Here is an 18,546-nt window from a genome sequence, read left to right as displayed (position 1 = left end):
GGCACCCGACAGCCCACCCCACACCTGCAGGGACATGCCGGGGCAGAGGGACCCCTTAAGCCCTCCATGCACCTCCCCTCTCTTATCTCCTTGGGCTAAAATCAACCCAGGACAAAGCTCAGCTCAGCTCTGGGTTCCCCCTCCTTCTCCAGACGGCATGGAAGGCAGGAAGCCCATTCCCAACACCCTGCTCCCCTTCCTTGGGACAGTGCCTGGTGCCACCCCGGCTGTCCCCCAGGTTCTTCAGGGCACAGGGCTGTCCCTCCCAGGACCCTCTGTCCCTGGCCAGCAGATAGGTGGCTGATGACAACACCCCCAAATGGGATTAGGCTGGTGTGGGGCGGTTTAGGGTAGCTGCTGATGGGATTTACCCACCAGAGAGGAGTGGGCAACAAAAGCCTGCTTGGACGTACTATCTGCTCATGGCTCCCGTATGCCCATGGTGTGTGTCAAGAGAAACCTGCCCCAGCCTATTATGTGACTGTTTCACACCTCCAGACAGGTGGTAAGCAGCTCTCTAACCTTGCTGTGATGTGGTGACATGGAGTTAAACCACCTGGGCAAGATCATTCCCACCAAAACCCCTCAGAAATGTCTTGTAAGGCTGGTTCTAAGAACTTGGCCTACTACCATTTGCATCCGGAGTCTTGAGGATGCACCACAGATGCATAAGCCTAGAGGGCTTGTGAAGCTTCAGGGTGTTGAGAGACCTAACTAAAATGACAGTGAATGAGAAACAGCACAGCCAGATTGCCATCTGCTGGAAATAAATTTTTAGGATATGAGCTCGTTCCTATAAAAGAAATGAGAAAACAAACACATATCAGGAAACTATCATCAGTAAAGAAGGAGAAAGAACAAGATGAAAGTGCAGAAGTATATGGACCTAGTTCAAGTGATGCAGAAAAAAAAGTTGCGACCTGCTAATGAGAAAAATACATAAACCATTGATATGCCACACAGTACAATTCGACCTAATGGCATGGGAAAACATGTGTGTTGTCGGAGGGCCGTTGTCATGGTGTAGCGCGCGTGTGTGTAGGGTGTTGTGGGAGGGCGCTGCCCGTTGCAGGAGAGGGCAGCTGGCGGCAGAGGGGGTGCCTACGGCCATACCACCCTGAGAACGCCCGATCTCGTCTGATCTCGGAAGCTAAGCAGGGTCGGGCCCGGTTAGTACTTGGATGGGAGACCGCCTGGGAATACCGGGTGCTGTAGGCTTTTGCCCTTTGCCGGGAGGCGCGGGGGCATCCCGCGTTTTCTTGGTGGGCTGTGGCGGGCGGGCGGTCAGGGGCGCGTGGCGGGTGTGCGCGGGTCCTGCCGTGGGAGGCAGAGGTGGGGCGGGTGTGCATGGGGGTTGGCCGGCAGCCCCACCGTGGTGGTGTGGTGCGGGTGCAGCGCGGGGTGGGAGCGTGGTGGCGCTGGGGCGAGAGAGGCGCCGGCGTGGGTCAGGGTGGTGCGAGAGGCAGGTGGGTGGTGCGGGGTGGGCGGCAGGAGCCGGCGCCCCTGTGGTCGTGGTGCCTGTGTGTAGAGAGGAGAGGGTGTGTTGTAGGGCGCGGTGTTGTGAGAGGGTGGTCAGGGTGGTGGAGGGTGTCTTTGTTGAGGGTGCGCGTTGCAGCGTTGGAGTTGCGTGTGGGGTGTTGCGGAGGGCCGTGTGCGTGTGCGAGAGGCGCGACGTGCAGGAGTCGTGTTGTGTGTTTGGGTTTGGGCATGGGGGCGCGCGCGGGTGGTCGGGTGTTGTCGGTGAGCCGTCGTTGCGGTGTAGCGCGCGCGTGTAGGGCGTTGTGGGAGGGCGCTGCCCGTTGCAGGAGAGGGCTGCTGGCGGCGGAGGGGGTGCCTACGGCCATACCACCCTGAGAACGCCCGATCTCGTCTGATCTCGGAAGCTAAGCAGGGTCGGGCCCGGTTAGTACTTGGATGGGAGACCGCCTGGGAATACCGGGTGCTGTAGGCTTTTGCCCTTTGCCAGTAGGCGCGGGGGCATCCCGCGTTTTCTTGGTGGGCTGTGGCGGGCGGGCGGGCAGAGGCGAGTGGCGGGTGTGCGCGGGTCCTGCCGTGGGAGGCAGAGGTGGGGCGGGTGTGCATGGGGGTTGGCCGGCAGCCCCACCGTGGCGGTGTGGTGCGGGTGCAGCGCGGGGTGGGAGCGTGGTGGCGCTGGGGCGAGAGAGGCGCCGGCGTGGGTCAGGGTGGTGCGAGAGGCAGGTGGGTGGTGCGGGGTGGGCGGCAGGAGCCGGCGCCCCTGTGGTCGTGGTGCCTGTGTGTAGAGAGGAGAGGGTGTGTTGTAGGGCGCGGTGTTGTGAGAGGGTGGTCAGGGTGGTGGAGGGTGTCTTTGTTGAGGGTGCGCGTTGCAGCGTTGGAGTTGCGTGTGGGGTGTTGCGGAGGGCCGTGTGCGTGTGCGAGAGGCGCGACGTGCAGGAGTCGTGTTGTGTGTTTGGGTTTGGGCATGGGGGCGCGCGCGGGTGGTCGGGTGTTGTCGGTGAGCCGTCGTTGCGGTGTAGCGCGCGCGTGTAGGGTGTTGTGGGAGGGCGCTGCCCGTTGCAGGAGAGGGCTGCTGGCGGCAGAGGGGGTGCCTACGGCCATACCACCCTGAGAACGCCCGATCTCGTCTGATCTCGGAAGCTAAGCAGGGTCGGGCCCGGTTAGTACTTGGATGGGAGACCGCCTGGGAATACCGGGTGCTGTAGGCTTTTGCCCTTTGCCGGGAGGCGCGGGGGCATCCCGCGTTTTCTTGGTGGGCTGTGGCGGGCGGGCGGTCAGGGGCGCGTGGCGGGTGTGCGCGGGTCCTGCCGTGGGAGGCAGAGGTGGGGCGGGTGTGCATGGGGGTTGGCCGGCAGCCCCACCGTGGTGGTGTGGTGCGGGTGCAGCGCGGGGTGGGAGCGTGGTGGCGCTGGGGCGAGAGAGGCGCCGGCGTGGGTCAGGGTGGTGCGAGAGGCAGGTGGGTGGTGCGGGGTGGGCGGCAGGAGCCGGCGCCCCTGTGGTCGTGGTGCCTGTGTGTAGAGAGGAGAGGGTGTGTTGTAGGGCGCGGTGTTGTGAGAGGGTGGTCAGGGTGGTGGAGGGTGTCTTTGTTGAGGGTGCGCGTTGCAGCGTTGGAGTTGCGTGTGGGGTGTTGCGGAGGGCCGTGTGCGTGTGCGAGAGGCGCGACGTGCAGGAGTCGTGTTGTGTGTTTGGGTTTGGGCATGGGGGCGCGCTCGGGTGGTCGGGTGTTGTCGGTGAGCCGTCGTTGCGGTGTAGCGCGCGCGTGTAGGGTGTTGTGGGAGGGCGCTGCCCGTTGCAGGAGAGGGCTGCTGGTGGCAGAGGGGGTGCCTACGGCCATACCACCCTGAGAACGCCCGATCTCGTCTGATCTCGGAAGCTAAGCAGGGTCGGGCCCGGTTAGTACTTGGATGGGAGACCGCCTGGGAATACCGGGTGCTGTAGGCTTTTGCCCTTTGCCAGTAGGCGCGGGGGCATCCCGCGTTTTCTTGGTGGGCTGTGGCGGGCGGGCGGGCAGAGGCGAGTGGCGGGTGTGCGCGGGTCCTGCCGTGGGAGGCAGAGGTGGGGCGGGTGTGCATGGGGGTTGGCCGGCAGCCCCACCGTGGTGGTGTGGTGCGGGTGCAGCGCGGGGTGGGAGCGTGGTGGCGCTGGGGCGAGAGAGGCGCCGGCGTGGGTCAGGGTGGTGCGAGAGGCAGGTGGGTGGTGCGGGGTGGGCGGCAGGAGCCGGCGCCCCTGTGGTCGTGGTGCCTGTGTGTAGAGAGGAGAGGGTGTGTTGTAGGGCGCGGTGTTGTGAGAGGGTGGTCAGGGTGGTGGAGGGTGTCTTTGTTGAGGGTGCGCGTTGCAGCGTTGGAGTTGCGTGTGGGGTGTTGCGGAGGGCCGTGTGCGTGTGCGAGAGGCGCGACGTGCAGGAGTCGTGCCGTGTGTTTGGGTTTGGGCATGGGGGCGCGCGCGGGTGGTCGGGTGTTGTCGGTGAGCCGTCGTTGCGGTGTAGCGCGCGCGTGTAGGGTGTTGTGGGAGGGCGCTGCCCGTTGCAGGAGAGGGCTGCTGGTGGCGGAGGGGGTGCCTACGGCCATACCACCCTGAGAACGCCCGATCTCGTCTGATCTCGGAAGCTAAGCAGGGTCGGGCCCGGTTAGTACTTGGATGGGAGACCGCCTGGGAATACCGGGTGCTGTAGGCTTTTGCCCTTTGCCGGGAGGCGCGGGGGCATCCCGCGTTTTCTTGGTGGGCTGTGGCGGGCGGGCGGTCAGGGGCGCGTGGCGGGTGTGCGCGGGTCCTGCCGTGGGAGGCAGAGGTGGGGCGGGTGTGCATGGGGGTTGGCCGGCAGCCCCACCGTGGCGGTGTGGTGCGGGTGCAGCGCGGGGTGGGAGCGTGGTGGCGCTGGGGCGAGAGAGGCGCCGGCGTGGGTCAGGGTGGTGCGAGAGGCAGGTGGGTGGTGCGGGGTGGGCGGCAGGAGCCGGCGCCCCTGTGGTCGTGGTGCCTGTGTGTAGAGAGGAGAGGGTGTGTTGTAGGGCGCGGTGTTGTGAGAGGGTGGTCAGGGTGGTGGAGGGTGTCTTTGTTGAGGGTGCGCGTTGCAGCGTTGGAGTTGCGTGTGGGGTGTTGCGGAGGGCCGTGTGCGTGTGCGAGAGGCGCGACGTGCAGGAGTCGTGCCGTGTGTTTGGGTTTGGGCATGGGGGCGCGCGCGGGTGGTCGGGTGTTGTCGGTGAGCCGTCGTTGCGGTGTAGCGCGCGCGTGTAGGGCGTTGTGGGAGGGCGCTGCCCGTTGCAGGAGAGGGCTGCTGGCGGCGGAGGGGGTGCCTACGGCCATACCACCCTGAGAACGCCCGATCTCGTCTGATCTCGGAAGCTAAGCAGGGTCGGGCCCGGTTAGTACTTGGATGGGAGACCGCCTGGGAATACCGGGTGCTGTAGGCTTTTGCCCTTTGCTGGGAGGCGCGGGGGCATCCCGCGTTTTCTTGGTGGGCTGTGGCGGGCGGGCGGTCAGGGGCGCGTGGCGGGTGTGCACGGGTCCTGCCGTGGGAGGCAGAGGTGGGGCGGGTGTGCATGGGGGTTGGCCGGCAGCCCCACCGTGGTGGTGTGGTGCGGGTGCAGCGCGGGGTGGGAGCGTGGTGGCGCTGGGGCGAGAGAGGCGCCGGCGTGGGTCAGGGTGGTGCGAGAGGCAGGTGGGTGGTGCGGGGTGGGCGGCAGGAGCCGGCGCCCCTGTGGTCGTGGTGCCTGTGTGTAGAGAGGAGAGGGTGTGTTGTAGGGCGCGGTGTTGTGAGAGGGTGGTCAGGGTGGTGGAGGGTGTCTTTGTTGAGGGTGCGCGTTGCAGCGTTGGAGTTGCGTGTGGGGTGTTGCGGAGGGCCGTGTGCGTGTGCGAGAGGCGCGACGTGCAGGAGTCGTGCCGTGTGTTTGGGTTTGGGCATGGGGGCGCGCGCGGGTGGTCGGGTGTTGTCGGTGAGCCGTCGTCGTGGTGTAGCGCGCGCGTGTAGGGCGTTGTGGGAGGGCGCTGCCCGTTGCAGGAGAGGGCTGCTGGCGGCGGAGGGGGTGCCTACGGCCATACCACCCTGAGAACGCCCGATCTCGTCTGATCTCGGAAGCTAAGCAGGGTCGGGCCCGGTTAGTACTTGGATGGGAGACCGCCTGGGAATACCGGGTGCTGTAGGCTTTTGCCCTTTGCCGGGAGGCGCGGGGGCATCCCGCGTTTTCTTGGTGGGCTGTGGCGGGCGGGCGGTCAGGGGCGCGTGGCGGGTGTGAGCGGGTCCTGCCGTGGGAGGCAGAGGTGGGGCGGGTGTGCATGGGGGTTGGCCGGCAGCCCCACCGTGGTGGTGTGGTGCGGGTGCAGCGCGGGGTGGGAGCGTGGTGGCGCTGGGGCGAGAGAGGCGCCGGCGTGGGTCAGGGTGGTGCGAGAGGCAGGTGGGTGGTGCGGGGTGGGCGGCAGGAGCCGGCGCCCCTGTGGTCGTGGTGCCTGTGTGTAGAGAGGAGAGGGTGTGTTGTAGGGCGCGGTGTTGTGAGAGGGTGGTCAGGGTGGTGGAGGGTGTCTTTGTTGAGGGTGCGCGTTGCAGCGTTGGAGTTGCGTGTGGGGTGTTGCGGAGGGCCGTGTGCGTGTGCGAGAGGCGCGACGTGCAGGAGTCGTGTTGTGTGTTTGGGTTTGGGCATGGGGGCGCGCGCGGGTGGTCGGGTGTTGTCGGTGAGCCGTCGTTGCGGTGTAGTGCGCGCGTGTAGGGTGTTGTGGGAGGGCGCTGCCCGTTGCAGGAGAGGGCTGCTGGCGGCGGAGGGGGTGCCTACGGCCATACCACCCTGAGAACGCCCGATCTCGTCTGATCTCGGAAGCTAAGCAGGGTCGGGCCCGGTTAGTACTTGGATGGGAGACCGCCTGGGAATACCGGGTGCTGTAGGCTTTTGCCCTTTGCCGGGAGGCGCGGGGGCATCCCGCGTTTTCTTGGTGGGCTGTGGCGGGCGGGCGGGCAGAGGCGAGTGGCGGGTGTGCGCGGGTCCTGCCGTGGGAGGCAGAGGTGGGGCGGGTGTGCATGGGGGTTGGCCGGCAGCCCCACCGTGGTGGTGTGGTGCGGGTGCAGCGCGGGGTGGGAGCGTGGTGGCGCTGGGGCGAGAGAGGCGCCGGCGTGGGTCAGGGTGGTGCGAGAGGCAGGTGGGTGGTGCGGGGTGGGCGGCAGGAGCCGGCGCCCCTGTGGTCGTGGTGCCTGTGTGTAGAGAGGAGAGGGTGTGTTGTAGGGCGCGGTGTTGTGAGAGGGTGGTCAGGGTGGTGGAGGGTGTCTTTGTTGAGGGTGCGCGTTGCAGCGTTGGAGTTGCGTGTGGGGTGTTGCGGAGGGCCGTGTGCGTGTGCGAGAGGCGCGACGTGCAGGAGTCGTGCCGTGTGTTTGGGTTTGGGCATGGGGGCGCGCGCGGGTGGTCGGGTGTTGTCGGTGAGCCGTCGTTGCGGTGTAGCGCGCGCGTGTAGGGCGTTGTGGGAGGGCGCTGCCCGTTGCAGGAGAGGGCTGCTGGCGGCGGAGGGGGTGCCTACGGCCATACCACCCTGAGAACGCCCGATCTCGTCTGATCTCGGAAGCTAAGCAGGGTCGGGCCCGGTTAGTACTTGGATGGGAGACCGCCTGGGAATACCGGGTGCTGTAGGCTTTTGCCCTTTGCTGGGAGGCGCGGGGGCATCCCGCGTTTTCTTGGTGGGCTGTGGCGGGCGGGCGGTCAGGGGCGCGTGGCGGGTGTGCACGGGTCCTGCCGTGGGAGGCAGAGGTGGGGCGGGTGTGCATGGGGGTTGGCCGGCAGCCCCACCGTGGTGGTGTGGTGCGGGTGCAGCGCGGGGTGGGAGCGTGGTGGCGCTGGGGCGAGAGAGGCGCCGGCGTGGGTCAGGGTGGTGCGAGAGGCAGGTGGGTGGTGCGGGGTGGGCGGCAGGAGCCGGCGCCCCTGTGGTCGTGGTGCCTGTGTGTAGAGAGGAGAGGGTGTGTTGTAGGGCGCGGTGTTGTGAGAGGGTGGTCAGGGTGGTGGAGGGTGTCTTTGTTGAGGGTGCGCGTTGCAGCGTTGGAGTTGCGTGTGGGGTGTTGCGGAGGGCCGTGTGCGTGTGCGAGAGGCGCGACGTGCAGGAGTCGTGCCGTGTGTTTGGGTTTGGGCATGGGGGCGCGCGCGGGTGGTCGGGTGTTGTCGGTGAGCCGTCGTTGTGGTGTAGCGCGCGCGTGTAGGGCGTTGTGGGAGGGCGCTGCCCGTTGCAGGAGAGGGCTGCTGGCGGCGGAGGGGGTGCCTACGGCCATACCACCCTGAGAACGCCCGATCTCGTCTGATCTCGGAAGCTAAGCAGGGTCGGGCCCGGTTAGTACTTGGATGGGAGACCGCCTGGGAATACCGGGTGCTGTAGGCTTTTGCCCTTTGCCGGGAGGCGCGGGGGCATCCCGCGTTTTCTTGGTGGGCTGTGGCGGGCGGGCGGTCAGGGGCGCGTGGCGGGTGTGAGCGGGTCCTGCCGTGGGAGGCAGAGGTGGGGCGGGTGTGCATGGGGGTTGGCCGGCAGCCCCACCGTGGTGGTGTGGTGCGGGTGCAGCGCGGGGTGGGAGCGTGGTGGCGCTGGGGCGAGAGAGGCGCCGGCGTGGGTCAGGGTGGTGCGAGAGGCAGGTGGGTGGTGCGGGGTGGGCGGCAGGAGCCGGCGCCCCTGTGGTCGTGGTGCCTGTGTGTAGAGAGGAGAGGGTGTGTTGTAGGGCGCGGTGTTGTGAGAGGGTGGTCAGGGTGGTGGAGGGTGTCTTTGTTGAGGGTGCGCGTTGCAGCGTTGGAGTTGCGTGTGGGGTGTTGCGGAGGGCCGTGTGCGTGTGCGAGAGGCGCGACGTGCAGGAGTCGTGTTGTGTGTTTGGGTTTGGGCATGGGGGCGCGCGCGGGTGGTCGGGTGTTGTCGGTGAGCCGTCGTTGCGGTGTAGCGCGCGCGTGTAGGGTGTTGTGGGAGGGCGCTGCCCGTTGCAGGAGAGGGCTGCTGGCGGCGGAGGGGGTGCCTACGGCCATACCACCCTGAGAACGCCCGATCTCGTCTGATCTCGGAAGCTAAGCAGGGTCGGGCCCGGTTAGTACTTGGATGGGAGACCGCCTGGGAATACCGGGTGCTGTAGGCTTTTGCCCTTTGCCAGTAGGCGCGGGGGCATCCCGCGTTTTCTTGGTGGGCTGTGGCGGGCGGGCGGGCAGAGGCGAGTGGCGGGTGTGCGCGGGTCCTGCCGTGGGAGGCAGAGGTGGGGCGGGTGTGCATGGGGGTTGGCCGGCAGCCCCACCGTGGTGGTGTGGTGCGGGTGCAGCGCGGGGTGGGAGCGTGGTGGCGCTGGGGCGAGAGAGGCGCCGGCGTGGGTCAGGGTGGTGCGAGAGGCAGGTGGGTGGTGCGGGGTGGGCGGCAGGAGCCGGCGCCCCTGTGGTCGTGGTGCCTGTGTGTAGAGAGGAGAGGGTGTGTTGTAGGGCGCGGTGTTGTGAGAGGGTGGTCAGGGTGGTGGAGGGTGTCTTTGTTGAGGGTGCGCGTTGCAGCGTTGGAGTTGCGTGTGGGGTGTTGCGGAGGGCCGTGTGCGTGTGCGAGAGGCGCGACGTGCAGGAGTCGTGCCGTGTGTTTGGGTTTGGGCATGGGGGCGCGCGCGGGTGGTCGGGTGTTGTCGGTGAGCCGTCGTTGCGGTGTAGCGCGCGCGTGTAGGGTGTTGTGGGAGGGCGCTGCCCGTTGCAGGAGAGGGCTGCTGGCGGCAGAGGGGGTGCCTACGGCCATACCACCCTGAGAACGCCCGATCTCGTCTGATCTCGGAAGCTAAGCAGGGTCGGGCCCGGTTAGTACTTGGATGGGAGACCGCCTGGGAATACCGGGTGCTGTAGGCTTTTGCCCTTTGCCGGGAGGCGCGGGGGCATCCCGCGTTTTCTTGGTGGGCTGTGGCGGGCGGGCGGTCAGGGGCGCGTGGCGGGTGTGCACGGGTCCTGCCGTGGGAGGCAGAGGTGGGGCGGGTGTGCATGGGGGTTGGCCGGCAGCCCCACCGTGGTGGTGTGGTGCGGGTGCAGCGCGGGGTGGGAGCGTGGTGGCGCTGGGGCGAGAGAGGCGCCGGCGTGGGTCAGGGTGGTGCGAGAGGCAGGTGGGTGGTGCGGGGTGGGCGGCAGGAGCCGGCGCCCCTGTGGTCGTGGTGCCTGTGTGTAGAGAGGAGAGGGTGTGTTGTAGGGCGCGGTGTTGTGAGAGGGTGGTCAGGGTGGTGGAGGGTGTCTTTGTTGAGGGTGCGCGTTGCAGCGTTGGAGTTGCGTGTGGGGTGTTGCGGAGGGCCGTGTGCGTGTGCGAGAGGCGCGACGTGCAGGAGTCGTGCCGTGTGTTTGGGTTTGGGCATGGGGGCGCGCGCGGGTGGTCGGGTGTTGTCGGTGAGCCGTCGTTGTGGTGTAGCGCGCGCGTGTAGGGCGTTGTGGGAGGGCGCTGCCCGTTGCAGGAGAGGGCTGCTGGCGGCGGAGGGGGTGCCTACGGCCATACCACCCTGAGAACGCCCGATCTCGTCTGATCTCGGAAGCTAAGCAGGGTCGGGCCCGGTTAGTACTTGGATGGGAGACCGCCTGGGAATACCGGGTGCTGTAGGCTTTTGCCCTTTGCCGGGAGGCGCGGGGGCATCCCGCGTTTTCTTGGTGGGCTGTGGCGGGCGGGCGGTCAGGGGCGCGTGGCGGGTGTGAGCGGGTCCTGCCGTGGGAGGCAGAGGTGGGGCGGGTGTGCATGGGGGTTGGCCGGCAGCCCCACCGTGGTGGTGTGGTGCGGGTGCAGCGCGGGGTGGGAGCGTGGTGGCGCTGGGGCGAGAGAGGCGCCGGCGTGGGTCAGGGTGGTGCGAGAGGCAGGTGGGTGGTGCGGGGTGGGCGGCAGGAGCCGGCGCCCCTGTGGTCGTGGTGCCTGTGTGTAGAGAGGAGAGGGTGTGTTGTAGGGCGCGGTGTTGTGAGAGGGTGGTCAGGGTGGTGGAGGGTGTCTTTGTTGAGGGTGCGCGTTGCAGCGTTGGAGTTGCGTGTGGGGTGTTGCGGAGGGCCGTGTGCGTGTGCGAGAGGCGCGACGTGCAGGAGTCGTGTTGTGTGTTTGGGTTTGGGCATGGGGGCGCGCGCGGGTGGTCGGGTGTTGTCGGTGAGCCGTCGTTGCGGTGTAGTGCGCGCGTGTAGGGTGTTGTGGGAGGGCGCTGCCCGTTGCAGGAGAGGGCTGCTGGCGGCGGAGGGGGTGCCTACGGCCATACCACCCTGAGAACGCCCGATCTCGTCTGATCTCGGAAGCTAAGCAGGGTCGGGCCCGGTTAGTACTTGGATGGGAGACCGCCTGGGAATACCGGGTGCTGTAGGCTTTTGCCCTTTGCCGGGAGGCGCGGGGGCATCCCGCGTTTTCTTGGTGGGCTGTGGCGGGCGGGCGGGCAGAGGCGAGTGGCGGGTGTGCGCGGGTCCTGCCGTGGGAGGCAGAGGTGGGGCGGGTGTGCATGGGGGTTGGCCGGCAGCCCCACCGTGGTGGTGTGGTGCGGGTGCAGCGCGGGGTGGGAGCGTGGTGGCGCTGGGGCGAGAGAGGCGCCGGCGTGGGTCAGGGTGGTGCGAGAGGCAGGTGGGTGGTGCGGGGTGGGCGGCAGGAGCCGGCGCCCCTGTGGTCGTGGTGCCTGTGTGTAGAGAGGAGAGGGTGTGTTGTAGGGCGCGGTGTTGTGAGAGGGTGGTCAGGGTGGTGGAGGGTGTCTTTGTTGAGGGTGCGCGTTGCAGCGTTGGAGTTGCGTGTGGGGTGTTGCGGAGGGCCGTGTGCGTGTGCGAGAGGCGCGACGTGCAGGAGTCGTGCCGTGTGTTTGGGTTTGGGCATGGGGGCGCGCGCGGGTGGTCGGGTGTTGTCGGTGAGCCGTCGTTGCGGTGTAGCGCGCGCGTGTAGGGTGTTGTGGGAGGGCGCTGCCCGTTGCAGGAGAGGGCTGCTGGCGGCAGAGGGGGTGCCTACGGCCATACCACCCTGAGAACGCCCGATCTCGTCTGATCTCGGAAGCTAAGCAGGGTCGGGCCCGGTTAGTACTTGGATGGGAGACCGCCTGGGAATACCGGGTGCTGTAGGCTTTTGCCCTTTGCCGGGAGGCGCGGGGGCATCCCGCGTTTTCTTGGTGGGCTGTGGCGGGCGGGCGGTCAGGGGCGCGTGGCGGGTGTGCGCGGGTCCTGCCGTGGGAGGCAGAGGTGGGGCGGGTGTGCATGGGGGTTGGCCGGCAGCCCCACCGTGGTGGTGTGGTGCGGGTGCAGCGCGGGGTGGGAGCGTGGTGGCGCTGGGGCGAGAGAGGCGCCGGCGTGGGTCAGGGTGGTGCGAGAGGCAGGTGGGTGGTGCGGGGTGGGCGGCAGGAGCCGGCGCCCCTGTGGTCGTGGTGCCTGTGTGTAGAGAGGAGAGGGTGTGTTGTAGGGCGCGGTGTTGTGAGAGGGTGGTCAGGGTGGTGGAGGGTGTCTTTGTTGAGGGTGCGCGTTGCAGCGTTGGAGTTGCGTGTGGGGTGTTGCGGAGGGCCGTGTGCGTGTGCGAGAGGCGCGACGTGCAGGAGTCGTGCCGTGTGTTTGGGTTTGGGCATGGGGGCGCGCGCGGGTGGTCGGGTGTTGTCGGTGAGCCGTCGTTGCGGTGTAGCGCGCGCGTGTAGGGTGTTGTGGGAGGGCGCTGCCCGTTGCAGGAGAGGGCTGCTGGCGGCAGAGGGGGTGCCTACGGCCATACCACCCTGAGAACGCCCGATCTCGTCTGATCTCGGAAGCTAAGCAGGGTCGGGCCCGGTTAGTACTTGGATGGGAGACCGCCTGGGAATACCGGGTGCTGTAGGCTTTTGCCCTTTGCTGGGAGGCGCGGGGGCATCCCGCGTTTTCTTGGTGGGCTGTGGCGGGCGGGCGGTCAGGGGCGCGTGGCGGGTGTGCGCGGGTCCTGCCGTGGGAGGCAGAGGTGGGGCGGGTGTGCATGGGGGTTGGCCGGCAGCCCCACCGTGGTGGTGTGGTGCGGGTGCAGCGCGGGGTGGGAGCGTGGTGGCGCTGGGGCGAGAGAGGCGCCGGCGTGGGTCAGGGTGGTGCGAGAGGCAGGTGGGTGGTGCGGGGTGGGCGGCAGGAGCCGGCGCCCCTGTGGTCGTGGTGCCTGTGTGTAGAGAGGAGAGGGTGTGTTGTAGGGCGCGGTGTTGTGAGAGGGTGGTCAGGGTGGTGGAGGGTGTCTTTGTTGAGGGTGCGCGTTGCAGCGTTGGAGTTGCGTGTGGGGTGTTGCGGAGGGCCGTGTGCGTGTGCGAGAGGCGCGACGTGCAGGAGTCGTGCCGTGTGTTTGGGTTTGGGCATGGGGGCGCGCGCGGGTGGTCGGGTGTTGTCGGTGAGCCGTCGTTGCGGTGTAGCGCGCGCGTGTAGGGCGTTGTGGGAGGGCGCTGCCCGTTGCAGGAGAGGGCTGCTGGCGGCGGAGGGGGTGCCTACGGCCATACCACCCTGAGAACGCCCGATCTCGTCTGATCTCGGAAGCTAAGCAGGGTCGGGCCCGGTTAGTACTTGGATGGGAGACCGCCTGGGAATACCGGGTGCTGTAGGCTTTTGCCCTTTGCCGGGAGGCGCGGGGGCATCCCGCGTTTTCTTGGTGGGCTGTGGCGGGCGGGCGGTCAGGGGCGCGTGGCGGGTGTGAGCGGGTCCTGCCGTGGGAGGCAGAGGTGGGGCGGGTGTGCATGGGGGTTGGCCGGCAGCCCCACCGTGGTGGTGTGGTGCGGGTGCAGCGCGGGGTGGGAGCGTGGTGGCGCTGGGGCGAGAGAGGCGCCGGCGTGGGTCAGGGTGGTGCGAGAGGCAGGTGGGTGGTGCGGGGTGGGCAGCAGGAGCCGGCGCCCCTGTGGTCGTGGTGCCTGTGTGTAGAGAGGAGAGGGTGTGTTGTAGGGCGCGGTGTTGTGAGAGGGTGGTCAGGGTGGTGGAGGGTGTCTTTGTTGAGGGTGCGCGTTGCAGCGTTGGAGTTGCGTGTGGGGTGTTGCGGAGGGCCGTGTGCGTGTGCGAGAGGCGCGACGTGCAGGAGTCGTGCCGTGTGTTTGGGTTTGGGCATGGGGGCGCGCGCGGGTGGTCGGGTGTTGTCGGTGAGCCGTCGTTGCGGTGTAGCGCGCGCGTGTAGGGTGTTGTGGGAGGGCGCTGCCCGTTGCAGGAGAGGGCTGCTGGCGGCAGAGGGGGTGCCTACGGCCATACCACCCTGAGAACGCCCGATCTCGTCTGATCTCGGAAGCTAAGCAGGGTCGGGCCCGGTTAGTACTTGGATGGGAGACCGCCTGGGAATACCGGGTGCTGTAGGCTTTTGCCCTTTGCCGGGAGGCGCGGGGGCATCCCGCGTTTTCTTGGTGGGCTGTGGCGGGCGGGCGGGCAGAGGCGAGTGGCGGGTGTGCGCGGGTCCTGCCGTGGGAGGCAGAGGTGGGGCGGGTGTGCATGGGGGTTGGCCGGCAGCCCCACCGTGGTGGTGTGGTGCGGGTGCAGCGCGGGGTGGGAGCGTGGTGGCGCTGGGGCGAGAGAGGCGCCGGCGTGGGTCAGGGTGGTGCGAGAGGCAGGTGGGTGGTGCGGGGTGGGCGGCAGGAGCCGGCGCCCCTGTGGTCGTGGTGCCTGTGTGTAGAGAGGAGAGGGTGTGTTGTAGGGCGCGGTGTTGTGAGAGGGTGGTCAGGGTGGTGGAGGGTGTCTTTGTTGAGGGTGCGCGTTGCAGCGTTGGAGTTGCGTGTGGGGTGTTGCGGAGGGCCGTGTGCGTGTGCGAGAGGCGCGACGTGCAGGAGTCGTGCCGTGTGTTTGGGTTTGGGCATGGGGGCGCGCGCGGGTGGTCGGGTGTTGTCGGTGAGCCGTCGTTGCGGTGTAGCGCGCGCGTGTAGGGCGTTGTGGGAGGGCGCTGCCCGTTGCAGGAGAGGGCTGCTGGCGGTGGAGGGGGTGCCTACGGCCATACCACCCTGAGAACGCCCGATCTCGTCTGATCTCGGAAGCTAAGCAGGGTCGGGCCCGGTTAGTACTTGGATGGGAGACCGCCTGGGAATACCGGGTGCTGTAGGCTTTTGCCCTTTGCCGGGAGGCGCGGGGGCATCCCGCGTTTTCTTGGTGGGCTGTGGCGGGCGGGCGGGCAGAGGCGAGTGGCGGGTGTGCGCGGGTCCTGCCGTGGGAGGCAGAGGTGGGGCGGGTGTGCATGGGGGTTGGCCGGCAGCCCCACCGTGGTGGTGTGGTGCGGGTGCAGCGCGGGGTGGGAGCGTGGTGGCGCTGGGGCGAGAGAGGCGCCGGCGTGGGTCAGGGTGGTGCGAGAGGCAGGTGGGTGGTGCGGGGTGGGCGGCAGGAGCCGGCGCCCCTGTGGTCGTGGTGCCTGTGTGTAGAGAGGAGAGGGTGTGTTGTAGGGCGCGGTGTTGTGAGAGGGTGGTCAGGGTGGTGGAGGGTGTCTTTGTTGAGGGTGCGCGTTGCAGCGTTGGAGTTGCGTGTGGGGTGTTGCGGAGGGCCGTGTGCGTGTGCGAGAGGCGCGACGTGCAGGAGTCGTGTTGTGTGTTTGGGTTTGGGCATGGGGGCGCGCGCGGGTGGTCGGGTGTTGTCGGTGAGCCGTCGTTGCGGTGTAGTGCGCGCGTGTAGGGTGTTGTGGGAGGGCGCTGCCCGTTGCAGGAGAGGGCTGCTGGCGGCGGAGGGGGTGCCTACGGCCATACCACCCTGAGAACGCCCGATCTCGTCTGATCTCGGAAGCTAAGCAGGGTCGGGCCCGGTTAGTACTTGGATGGGAGACCGCCTGGGAATACCGGGTGCTGTAGGCTTTTGCCCTTTGCCGGGAGGCGCGGGGGCATCCCGCGTTTTCTTGGTGGGCTGTGGCGGGCGGGCGGGCAGAGGCGAGTGGCGGGTGTGCGCGGGTCCTGCCGTGGGAGGCAGAGGTGGGGCGGGTGTGCATGGGGGTTGGCCGGCAGCCCCACCGTGGTGGTGTGGTGCGGGTGCAGCGCGGGGTGGGAGCGTGGTGGCGCTGGGGCGAGAGAGGCGCCGGCGTGGGTCAGGGTGGTGCGAGAGGCAGGTGGGTGGTGCGGGGTGGGCGGCAGGAGCCGGCGCCCCTGTGGTCGTGGTGCCTGTGTGTAGAGAGGAGAGGGTGTGTTGTAGGGCGCGGTGTTGTGAGAGGGTGGTCAGGGTGGTGGAGGGTGTCTTTGTTGAGGGTGCGCGTTGCAGCGTTGGAGTTGCGTGTGGGGTGTTGCGGAGGGCCGTGTGCGTGTGCGAGAGGCGCGACGTGCAGGAGTCGTGCCGTGTGTTTGGGTTTGGGCATGGGGGCGCGCGCGGGTGGTCGGGTGTTGTCGGTGAGCCGTCGTTGCGGTGTAGCGCGCGCGTGTAGGGTGTTGTGGGAGGGCGCTGCCCGTTGCAGGAGAGGGCTGCTGGCGGCAGAGGGGGTGCCTACGGCCATACCACCCTGAGAACGCCCGATCTCGTCTGATCTCGGAAGCTAAGCAGGGTCGGGCCCGGTTAGTACTTGGATGGGAGACCGCCTGGGAATACCGGGTGCTGTAGGCTTTTGCCCTTTGCCGGGAGGCGCGGGGGCATCCCGCGTTTTCTTGGTGGGCTGTGGCGGGCGGGCGGTCAGGGGCGCGTGGCGGGTGTGCGCGGGTCCTGCCGTGGGAGGCAGAGGTGGGGCGGGTGTGCATGGGGGTTGGCCGGCAGCCCCACCGTGGTGGTGTGGTGCGGGTGCAGCGCGGGGTGGGAGCGTGGTGGCGCTGGGGCGAGAGAGGCGCCGGCGTGGGTCAGGGTGGTGCGAGAGGCAGGTGGGTGGTGCGGGGTGGGCGGCAGGAGCCGGCGCCCCTGTGGTCGTGGTGCCTGTGTGTAGAGAGGAGAGGGTGTGTTGTAGGGCGCGGTGTTGTGAGAGGGTGGTCAGGGTGGTGGAGGGTGTCTTTGTTGAGGGTGCGCGTTGCAGCGTTGGAGTTGCGTGTGGGGTGTTGCGGAGGGCCGTGTGCGTGTGCGAGAGGCGCGACGTGCAGGAGTCGTGCCGTGTGTTTGGGTTTGGGCATGGGGGCGCGCGCGGGTGGTCGGGTGTTGTCGGTGAGCCGTCGTTGCGGTGTAGCGCGCGCGTGTAGGGTGTTGTGGGAGGGCGCTGCCCGTTGCAGGAGAGGGCTGCTGGCGGCAGAGGGGGTGCCTACGGCCATACCACCCTGAGAACGCCCGATCTCGTCTGATCTCGGAAGCTAAGCAGGGTCGGGCCCGGTTAGTACTTGGATGGGAGACCGCCTGGGAATACCGGGTGCTGTAGGCTTTTGCCCTTTGCTGGGAGGCGCGGGGGCATCCCGCGTTTTCTTGGTGGGCTGTGGCGGGCGGGCGGTCAGGGGCGCGTGGCGGGTGTGCGCGGGTCCTGCCGTGGGAGGCAGAGGTGGGGCGGGTGTGCATGGGGGTTGGCCGGCAGCCCCACCGTGGTGGTGTGGTGCGGGTGCAGCGCGGGGTGGGAGCGTGGTGGCGCTGGGGCGAGAGAGGCGCCGGCGTGGGTCAGGGTGGTGCGAGAGGCAGGTGGGTGGTGCGGGGTGGGCGGCAGGAGCCGGCGCCCCTGTGGTCGTGGTGCCTGTGTGTAGAGAGGAGAGGGTGTGTTGTAGGGCGCGGTGTTGTGAGAGGGTGGTCAGGGTGGTGGAGGGTGTCTTTGTTGAGGGTGCGCGTTGCAGCGTTGGAGTTGCGTGTGGGGTGTTGCGGAGGGCCGTGTGCGTGTGCGAGAGGCGCGACGTGCAGGAGTCGTGCCGTGTGTTTGGGTTTGGGCATGGGGGCGCGCGCGGGTGGTCGGGTGTTGTCGGTGAGCCGTCGTTGCGGTGTAGCGCGCGCGTGTAGGGCGTTGTGGGAGGGCGCTGCCCGTTGCAGGAGAGGGCTGCTGGCGGCGGAGGGGGTGCCTACGGCCATACCACCCTGAGAACGCCCGATCTCGTCTGATCTCGGAAGCTAAGCAGGGTCGGGCCCGGTTAGTACTTGGATGGGAGACCGCCTGGGAATACCGGGTGCTGTAGGCTTTTGCCCTTTGCCGGGAGGCGCGGGGGCATCCCGCGTTTTCTTGGTGGGCTGTGGCGGGCGGGCGGTCAGGGGCGCGTGGCGGGTGTGAGCGGGTCCTGCCGTGGGAGGCAGAGGTGGGGCGGGTGTGCATGGGGGTTGGCCGGCAGCCCCACCGTGGTGGTGTGGTGCGGGTGCAGCGCGGGGTGGGAGCGTGGTGGCGCTGGGGCGAGAGAGGCGCCGGCGTGGGTCAGGGTGGTGCGAGAGGCAGGTGGGTGGTGCGGGGTGGGCAGCAGGAGCCGGCGCCCCTGTGGTCGTGGTGCCTGTGTGTAGAGAGGAGAGGGTGTGTTGTAGGGCGCGGTGTTGTGAGAGGGTGGTCAGGGTGGTGGAGGGTGTCTTTGTTGAGGGTGCGCGTTGCAGCGTTGGAGTTGCGTGTGGGGTGTTGCGGAGGGCCGTGTGCGTGTGCGAGAGGCGCGACGTGCAGGAGTCGTGCCGTGTGTTTGGGTTTGGGCATGGGGGCGCGCGCGGGTGGTCGGGTGTTGTCGGTGAGCCGTCGTTGCGGTGTAGCGCGCGCGTGTAGGGTGTTGTGGGAGGGCGCTGCCCGTTGCAGGAGAGGGCTGCTGGCGGCAGAGGGGGTGCCTACGGCCATACCACCCTGAGAACGCCCGATCTCGTCTGATCTCGGAAGCTAAGCAGGGTCGGGCCCGGTTAGTACTTGGATGGGAGACCGCCTGGGAATACCGGGTGCTGTAGGCTTTTGCCCTTTGCCGGGAGGCGCGGGGGCATCCCGCGTTTTCTTGGTGGGCTGTGGCGGGCGGGCGGGCAGAGGCGAGTGGCGGGTGTGCGCGGGTCCTGCCGTGGGAGGCAGAGGTGGGGCGGGTGTGCATGGGGGTTGGCCGGCAGCCCCACCGTGGTGGTGTGGTGCGGGTGCAGCGCGGGGTGGGAGCGTGGTGGCGCTGGGGCGAGAGAGGCGCCGGCGTGGGTCAGGGTGGTGCGAGAGGCAGGTGGGTGGTGCGGGGTGGGCGGCAGGAGCCGGCGCCCCTGTGGTCGTGGTGCCTGTGTGTAGAGAGGAGAGGGTGTGTTGTAGGGCGCGGTGTTGTGAGAGGGTGGTCAGGGTGGTGGAGGGTGTCTTTGTTGAGGGTGCGCGTTGCAGCGTTGGAGTTGCGTGTGGGGTGTTGCGGAGGGCCGTGTGCGTGTGCGAGAGGCGCGACGTGCAGGAGTCGTG

The 18,546-nt window shown here is 68.4% G+C and overlaps 24 non-coding genes across 24 annotated transcripts; all 24 read left to right on the top strand.

Moving 5' to 3' along the window:
* Nucleotides 1-1,099: 1,099 nt before the first annotated feature.
* LOC135314471 (5S ribosomal RNA) lies at nucleotides 1,100-1,218 on the top strand. The gene has a single exon (XR_010374002.1). It is a non-coding gene; the product is annotated as a 5S ribosomal RNA (ribosomal RNA).
* Nucleotides 1,219-1,832: 614 nt separating this feature from the next.
* On the top strand, nucleotides 1,833-1,951 carry LOC135314470 (5S ribosomal RNA). Its single transcript, XR_010374001.1, has one exon. It is a non-coding gene; the product is annotated as a 5S ribosomal RNA (ribosomal RNA).
* A 614-nt stretch (nucleotides 1,952-2,565) lies between these two features.
* LOC135314469 (5S ribosomal RNA) lies at nucleotides 2,566-2,684 on the top strand. Its single transcript, XR_010374000.1, has one exon. It is a non-coding gene; the product is annotated as a 5S ribosomal RNA (ribosomal RNA).
* A 614-nt stretch (nucleotides 2,685-3,298) lies between these two features.
* On the top strand, nucleotides 3,299-3,417 carry LOC135314468 (5S ribosomal RNA). Its single transcript, XR_010373999.1, has one exon. It is a non-coding gene; the product is annotated as a 5S ribosomal RNA (ribosomal RNA).
* A 614-nt stretch (nucleotides 3,418-4,031) lies between these two features.
* On the top strand, nucleotides 4,032-4,150 carry LOC135314467 (5S ribosomal RNA). Its single transcript, XR_010373998.1, has one exon. It is a non-coding gene; the product is annotated as a 5S ribosomal RNA (ribosomal RNA).
* Nucleotides 4,151-4,764: 614 nt separating this feature from the next.
* Nucleotides 4,765-4,883, top strand: LOC135314466 (5S ribosomal RNA). Its single transcript, XR_010373997.1, has one exon. It is a non-coding gene; the product is annotated as a 5S ribosomal RNA (ribosomal RNA).
* Nucleotides 4,884-5,497: 614 nt separating this feature from the next.
* Nucleotides 5,498-5,616, top strand: LOC135314465 (5S ribosomal RNA). The gene has a single exon (XR_010373996.1). It is a non-coding gene; the product is annotated as a 5S ribosomal RNA (ribosomal RNA).
* Nucleotides 5,617-6,230: 614 nt separating this feature from the next.
* LOC135314464 (5S ribosomal RNA) lies at nucleotides 6,231-6,349 on the top strand. Its single transcript, XR_010373995.1, has one exon. It is a non-coding gene; the product is annotated as a 5S ribosomal RNA (ribosomal RNA).
* A 614-nt stretch (nucleotides 6,350-6,963) lies between these two features.
* On the top strand, nucleotides 6,964-7,082 carry LOC135314463 (5S ribosomal RNA). The gene has a single exon (XR_010373994.1). It is a non-coding gene; the product is annotated as a 5S ribosomal RNA (ribosomal RNA).
* A 614-nt stretch (nucleotides 7,083-7,696) lies between these two features.
* On the top strand, nucleotides 7,697-7,815 carry LOC135314461 (5S ribosomal RNA). The gene has a single exon (XR_010373992.1). It is a non-coding gene; the product is annotated as a 5S ribosomal RNA (ribosomal RNA).
* A 614-nt stretch (nucleotides 7,816-8,429) lies between these two features.
* LOC135314460 (5S ribosomal RNA) lies at nucleotides 8,430-8,548 on the top strand. Its single transcript, XR_010373991.1, has one exon. It is a non-coding gene; the product is annotated as a 5S ribosomal RNA (ribosomal RNA).
* Nucleotides 8,549-9,162: 614 nt separating this feature from the next.
* On the top strand, nucleotides 9,163-9,281 carry LOC135314459 (5S ribosomal RNA). Its single transcript, XR_010373990.1, has one exon. It is a non-coding gene; the product is annotated as a 5S ribosomal RNA (ribosomal RNA).
* A 614-nt stretch (nucleotides 9,282-9,895) lies between these two features.
* On the top strand, nucleotides 9,896-10,014 carry LOC135314458 (5S ribosomal RNA). The gene has a single exon (XR_010373989.1). It is a non-coding gene; the product is annotated as a 5S ribosomal RNA (ribosomal RNA).
* A 614-nt stretch (nucleotides 10,015-10,628) lies between these two features.
* LOC135314457 (5S ribosomal RNA) lies at nucleotides 10,629-10,747 on the top strand. The gene has a single exon (XR_010373988.1). It is a non-coding gene; the product is annotated as a 5S ribosomal RNA (ribosomal RNA).
* A 614-nt stretch (nucleotides 10,748-11,361) lies between these two features.
* Nucleotides 11,362-11,480, top strand: LOC135314456 (5S ribosomal RNA). Its single transcript, XR_010373987.1, has one exon. It is a non-coding gene; the product is annotated as a 5S ribosomal RNA (ribosomal RNA).
* Nucleotides 11,481-12,094: 614 nt separating this feature from the next.
* Nucleotides 12,095-12,213, top strand: LOC135314455 (5S ribosomal RNA). The gene has a single exon (XR_010373986.1). It is a non-coding gene; the product is annotated as a 5S ribosomal RNA (ribosomal RNA).
* Nucleotides 12,214-12,827: 614 nt separating this feature from the next.
* On the top strand, nucleotides 12,828-12,946 carry LOC135314454 (5S ribosomal RNA). Its single transcript, XR_010373985.1, has one exon. It is a non-coding gene; the product is annotated as a 5S ribosomal RNA (ribosomal RNA).
* Nucleotides 12,947-13,560: 614 nt separating this feature from the next.
* Nucleotides 13,561-13,679, top strand: LOC135314453 (5S ribosomal RNA). Its single transcript, XR_010373984.1, has one exon. It is a non-coding gene; the product is annotated as a 5S ribosomal RNA (ribosomal RNA).
* A 614-nt stretch (nucleotides 13,680-14,293) lies between these two features.
* On the top strand, nucleotides 14,294-14,412 carry LOC135314452 (5S ribosomal RNA). Its single transcript, XR_010373983.1, has one exon. It is a non-coding gene; the product is annotated as a 5S ribosomal RNA (ribosomal RNA).
* Nucleotides 14,413-15,026: 614 nt separating this feature from the next.
* On the top strand, nucleotides 15,027-15,145 carry LOC135314450 (5S ribosomal RNA). The gene has a single exon (XR_010373981.1). It is a non-coding gene; the product is annotated as a 5S ribosomal RNA (ribosomal RNA).
* Nucleotides 15,146-15,759: 614 nt separating this feature from the next.
* On the top strand, nucleotides 15,760-15,878 carry LOC135314449 (5S ribosomal RNA). The gene has a single exon (XR_010373980.1). It is a non-coding gene; the product is annotated as a 5S ribosomal RNA (ribosomal RNA).
* Nucleotides 15,879-16,492: 614 nt separating this feature from the next.
* LOC135314448 (5S ribosomal RNA) lies at nucleotides 16,493-16,611 on the top strand. Its single transcript, XR_010373979.1, has one exon. It is a non-coding gene; the product is annotated as a 5S ribosomal RNA (ribosomal RNA).
* A 614-nt stretch (nucleotides 16,612-17,225) lies between these two features.
* LOC135314447 (5S ribosomal RNA) lies at nucleotides 17,226-17,344 on the top strand. The gene has a single exon (XR_010373978.1). It is a non-coding gene; the product is annotated as a 5S ribosomal RNA (ribosomal RNA).
* Nucleotides 17,345-17,958: 614 nt separating this feature from the next.
* On the top strand, nucleotides 17,959-18,077 carry LOC135314446 (5S ribosomal RNA). Its single transcript, XR_010373977.1, has one exon. It is a non-coding gene; the product is annotated as a 5S ribosomal RNA (ribosomal RNA).
* The last annotated feature ends 469 nt before the right edge of the window (nucleotides 18,078-18,546 follow it).

The sequence above is a fragment of the Phalacrocorax carbo genome, chromosome 7 (assembly GCF_963921805.1).
Source record: "Phalacrocorax carbo chromosome 7, bPhaCar2.1, whole genome shotgun sequence".
Taxonomy (NCBI): Eukaryota; Metazoa; Chordata; class Aves; order Suliformes; family Phalacrocoracidae; genus Phalacrocorax; species Phalacrocorax carbo.
The sequence above is the reverse complement of the archived record's forward strand: the minus strand, read 5'-3'. Positions and strand labels throughout refer to the sequence as shown.